Source organism: Ovis aries, chromosome 2 (genome assembly GCF_016772045.2).
Source record: "Ovis aries strain OAR_USU_Benz2616 breed Rambouillet chromosome 2, ARS-UI_Ramb_v3.0, whole genome shotgun sequence".
Classification (NCBI taxonomy): Eukaryota; Metazoa; Chordata; class Mammalia; order Artiodactyla; family Bovidae; genus Ovis; species Ovis aries.
In genome coordinates, this window is record NC_056055.1 from 244466577 (window position 1) to 244472491 (window position 5915).

At 42.7% G+C, this 5915-nt stretch overlaps 1 non-coding gene across 1 annotated transcript; it reads right to left on the reverse strand.

The window, feature by feature from the left end:
* Positions 1 to 500: 500 nt before the first annotated feature.
* Positions 501 to 606, reverse strand: LOC114113322 (U6 spliceosomal RNA). The gene has a single exon (XR_003588381.1). It is a non-coding gene; the product is annotated as a U6 spliceosomal RNA (small nuclear RNA).
* Positions 607 to 5915: the final 5309 nt, after the last annotated feature.

Below are 5915 nucleotides of genomic sequence, written 5' to 3' on the forward strand. Positions count from 1 at the left end.
TTGGTGTGTTCAGTTCCCCTCCCTGACTTTCATCCTTATTAGCACCATCCTCATTCGTCCCGCTATCTAACAGAGGGCCTCTTAGTACTGAATGAACATGTAAAACTGACATCACACAAAACAAAAGCATGGGGGAGGCTTGAGTTCTTAATAATGTTTCCGAATAGTTCTTATCCCTTGGTATGCACTGACCGGCTTGGAGCCGCAAGATCTTCACGCTTAGCTCCAGGGATACGGCTCCTAGGAATTCTGGGGCACGGAGGAGACTGCATGGCTGACCTGATCTCCAGAGGGGGTTTTGTGTGTTCCTGCCTCCCGAGCGTCCGAGAAGGAAAGCAACTTCAGAGACGAAGCATCTCCAGCTCTTGGGATACACACCCTACGAACATGAAGTTATTTCTATGAAGTTGAGAAGCTTGGGTCTTAGATTCTTTTTTTTCTTTTGGCGATTCGTTTCATATATGATACTATACATGTTTCAATGCCATTCTCCCAAATCAAATAATATGGAGCGCTTCGCGAATCTGCGTGTCATCTTGCGCAGGGCCCATGCTAACCTTCTCCGTACCATTCCAATTTTAGTGCATGTGCTGCCGATGCAAGCGCTTTGATTCTTCTTAAAGCAAGCTCTCAACCACCTGGAGCTCTACCACCTGAGCTCTATACACAGTGAATCTGTACTCCTGTAACTACGCAAACTCCCCAACATACACCCAGTAGCAATGTCACCGTGGTGTTGGTAAATACTCCCTCCCATAAACCTAAACTGTCCCCAGTGCAAAGCAAATCTGGTAGCTGGTAATATTTGCATTGCACTTATGTGTTTACAGAACAGTCACATATATGACATAATTTACAGATGAAGCAAATAGAGCCAACGGACATTCACTGACAAAATCACAAAGCTAGTACAGTCTTATAATTGGGGCAATTATTTCCCACCAGCACACACCATCTCAGATTTTTTCATTCTGACTGGCTACAAATTCCGACTCCTAACGTTTCCTAGATAATTCAGAAATTTCCCTAGTCCACCAGGGAACTGGCTCAGTCACTGTTCCTTTCTACCTCACCACCTTCTCCCTACCTTCTGCCACCAAGACCCTACATTGGAGGTCCCTGGCGGTCCAGAGGAGCCTGGGAGGGTTACAATCCATGGGGCCATGAAGAATTGGACATGACTTAGCGACTACACAACAACAAAACCAGTGGTGAGGGCCCCACACTTCCACTGCAGGGGATATGGGTATGATCCCTCGTTGGGAAATGAATATCCCACACACCCAGCAGCCAGGAAAAAAAAACACCCACCCACATACAGGGATGTTGTCAGGCAGAGTCCACCTGGAGTCACTGTCAGTTTTAACTTAAACTCACCACTAGGCGGAGTTAATCTCAACAATCCAAGAAATCCATGGGCTACAGAACAGAGGGTCCAGAGTTAAAAATAGCTCAACAAATTGTTTAAAAAAAGAGACAGCTGGATACTGGCACAAGTTTTCCCACTTACATGAGGCTATACCCCAAACAGCCAATGGCCCGTTATCAGGGAGTAAAGAAAGAATTTTCAGTTTAGACTTTATGGCTCAAAAGCAATGACCATCTGTAAACCCACCCAGACACTCTGCTCCAGTTGCTGCCTCTGAGAGGACTGGTCACATTCGGCTTTGCATCAACTTACACCTAAACCACAAACCAAGAAACTAAAACCCCATACAACCAAATATTAATGTATCAGAATACGGCTAATACAAAGGAAACCACTACCTATTTAACCACTCAAAAAAAAACAAACAAAAAATCAACCCACTTGCAACTATACTCACTGACAAAAGAGGAAATAAAAGCCAAGTGACACTGCCCAAAGGTCTGACAAAAAAACCAGGATGGGTGTGGGTGTGAGGTGGGGGTGGGGTGGAGTTGCAGCAGAGGAAACAAGTGACCGTGAGTTAACAAGCGATTTCATCTCCCCAAAGTCCAATGCACTCTGTTGGAATAACTTCAATTTATACTCATTTCTCAGAGAAGGCAACGGCGCCCCACTCCAGTACTCCTACCTGGGAAATCCCATGGGCGGAGGAGCCTGGTGGGCTGCAGTCCATGGGGTCACGAAGAGTCGGACACAACTGAGCGACTTCACTTTCACTTTTCACTTTCATGCACTGGAGAAGGAAATGGCAGCCCACTCCAGTGCTCTTGCCTGGAGAACCCCAGGGACGGGGGAGCCTGGTGGGCTACTGTCTACGGGGTCGCACAGAGTCGGACACGACTGAAGTGACTTAGCAGCTTAGCAGAATACTCATTTCTAGCACTACCTTATATTTTTGAATCTGGACCTGTGTACTCTCTGCAGGTGAATTAGAATATTTCTGAAGAGTGAAAAAGATCTCCATCTTCAATGAAATGTGTATAGTACACTTGTCTTGAAGTTATCAGGGAAATACAGCCTTCCTCTACATTCCAGCTTTAACTTAGAAAACCTTAGCTGAACTCTACAATTCAAATACCTGCCCTCTTCTCAAACTGCTGCCTAAGCAACCTAACCGCTGAGATGACTGCCTAAACTATCTCAGTGTCAGTCCACCAGTAAGACTATGACTATGAACTTTGTAAACCTTCTTTCCGACTAAGGCTTACGAAGAACTGAGTGCCAGCTTGGGACCACAAGTATGGAGACCTCTTCCTCAAAGGAGAAAAAAGCTGTAAAGACTGTAGTCTAAAATTACTCTAAAACTCATGTCAGATATAAATGAAACCTTAAAGAGACAATCCAGTGCCACAGTTCTGAAACCTGGGGCATATTAAAATAGCAAAAGAGCTTTAAAGCCATGATGTTCCTATAAAAAATAATCTGAAAAAAAAGATTGATGCCCAGACCCTATTTCCAGGGATTGCCTAAAATTGCTGCAGGCATTATTTTCCTTTTTTAAAATAAGCTCCAAAGGTGCCATTCACACAGTCAGAGTTAAGAACCACTGAGGCACACACTGGTCCCCAAACATCAAAGGTCTATCTTGGGAATATCTAAAAACTAGATTGATTCCCAGGTCCCACCCCACACCTATGTAGATTTGCACTTGAAACCTCAATGACAGTTAAGTACAGACTTATTTTATACACAAAGGGGCCAGGAGAGCGAAGCTGCCCGCACATGGAGTTCGGACTGTCATTCTCCAATGGCTCCAGAGCCTAGTACAGAACAAGAGCTCTGACGAATGAATCTATGTTGTGGGCATGCACGTGCAGAGAAAAGTTTTACTCTCTCACATGGTTATTCAAAAAAAAGGCAGGTATCAAAACTGTAAAGGAGAGAAAATTCCAAGCAGAAGTCAGGAACTCACATCTGTTTTATTCTCTGCTAATATCCTCAAGAGCCTTATTAAGAAGGAAAGAAAGAAAACCATACTTTTTAATTACTAAATCTGAGGGAAATGAACGTCTGAGTGGCAGGCTTTGGGCTTGGCTATGTGGAAGCCTCTGGACAATGGAACGTGAGGGATTTTCAATGTGCTTGTTCCTGCACCCACTCTGGCTCACTACCTGATGTCCTCTCCGGAAGGCTCCAGAACAAGAAACATGAAGCCAACCTGAGCCCAATCTGAAGCTTGGAGGCAAAATCCAACTGACCCACAATCTAGAAAAATAAATGCTGTTGCATAAGGCCAGCTGAGAGTTAGCATGGTTTGTAATGCACCATTATTGTAGGAACAGTTAATGGTTTTTTTGGGTTTTTTTTTGAGGAGGAGGGGCTCTTCAGAAAAAAATACAAGTAATATATAAACAAAGTATTGTAACAGTCCTGGAAAGAAGAAAATATTAAGGTGAGGTCTTCTGTTGAGCTTTTTAAGTTAAATCACCATGCTCTGAAGTTAAGGCAAACTGGGTAAGTCTTACAGAAAACAATGAGAGCGAAATCAGGAATGTGATTCAAAGACACTCCCCTCATATATTATTCAGATATCCTAACCATGAAGAGCTCAGTCTTTCCTGAAAAATATCAGAGTTGCTACTTCTTGGTGAAAAATCATCCAAATTTTCAATGTATGTTAGCTGTACCCAGAGAAGACTAAGTTTCAAACCTCAAGAAGCAGGGTCCCTGTACACTAGTTCCTTAGCATTCAGCACCCTCCAAACTAACAACATCAAAATGAGAGGAGAAAATTAAGAGAATAGTCCAAATCTAACAATGAAGAAAAAGTAGTATCTTATCCATTCTATGAAGATATTGTGAAGATAACTAGAAGACACCAATGATCTAACGACAGCTTTTCAGAAAAAAGCACCACTACACTAAATGTATAACACAAAACTTTAAGAGGTATTCTGATTATATTCAATACTATGAAAATAGGCCCTGCTTCAGAAAAAGGAAATATAACATTTTAGAAAGCCAAAGAATTGATGCTTTTGAACTGTGGTGTTGGAGAAGACTCGAGAGTCCCTTGGACTGCAAGGAGATCCAACCAGTCCATTTTGAAGGAGATCAACCCTGGGATTTCTTTGGAAGGAATGATGCTAAAGCTGAAACTCCAGTACTTTGGACACTTTATGCGAAGAGCTGACTCACTGGAAAAGACTCTGATGCTGGGAGGGATTGGGGGCAGGAGGAGAAGGGGACGACAGAGGATGAGATGGCTGGATGGCATCACGGACTCGATGGACGTGAGTCTGAGTGAACTCTGGGAGTTGGTGATGGACAGGGAGGCCTGGAGTGCTGCAATTCATGGGGTTGCGAAGAGTCAGACACGACTGTGCAACTGAACTGAACTGAACCTCTTCCCAACCAGCCCAGCTAAGTTCTAGCACAGAATAGAATCAAGTCAAACATGACTCCACATAGAAAATTATGAAAATGAGGCTACACACTGTATCAGCCTTATTAACTGAATTAACAGCCCTTAGTTTCTAAGATTCTCATACAGATCAGTATAATGCTCTCAAAAATAAATGAATCATTCTTGGCACCTACAGAAAATGTGCCCTATATTCAGATACAAGGCATAGAATCTGTAATTTGATAGAAGCAGTTTGTGGTTAACACCTTTGGAGCAGTGGTTCTCAAACTTGGCTGCATAATGGAAGTACCTGGAAAGCTTCTAAATAATCCCCTGCTCAAGCTGTACTCTACAAAGCAGCAAAGTTTGAAAACCACTGACAGAAAACTTGGGAGAAAAAACAGCTGCTTTCCCACTAATCCACGGATTGGAGGTACACTATCATTTCAACAACATGAGCAGTGAGCTGTCAGAGCACTTCTCTATGGAACCCACTTGATATTAAAGAAAAGGAGTTGGCAGGCTACCTGTCAAACTTAGGGGAGAAGGCAGAAATCTGAATATGAGGAGAGGAAAAAATATCTCAACCTGACTTCCAGAAAACAAAGTACATTAAATCTTTATGCTCTAAATTTTTATCCTGAAATCTGTTAGAAAATTGATGTCAATGAGAGTCAAGTTCCCACTCCTAAATGTCTAAAGATTAAGAGGCGGAGGGAAAATAACAATCCCCAGGCTGACTTGTGAAGGGTTTTTTTGTTTGTTTGTTTAATACATCTGAAAAGAATGCATATACAAAGAATTGAGACATGAGAAAGCATTGGTTCAACACTAACGAAACCTACAAGAATTAGGATTTGGGGAAGGTGGGGAAGATAATAACATTTTTAAAACTTGAAAACTGCAACCAAAATAAGCTGATAAAATCCTTATTAACACTTCTGAAGAGTCTTCATAAGACTCTCCCTAGGATTTTTACTGAACTAGAGAGCCTCACCTGGCTGCTCTAGGGTTCCTTGTATGCAAAACAGAAATAAGGGGATTTCCCTGACTGGTCCCCATGTTGTTAAAGGTTCTCCCCCCACACCCCACCCCCAGCTTCTTAATGAAGCAGGTCTCCATCCTCGCGACTTGGAAGAG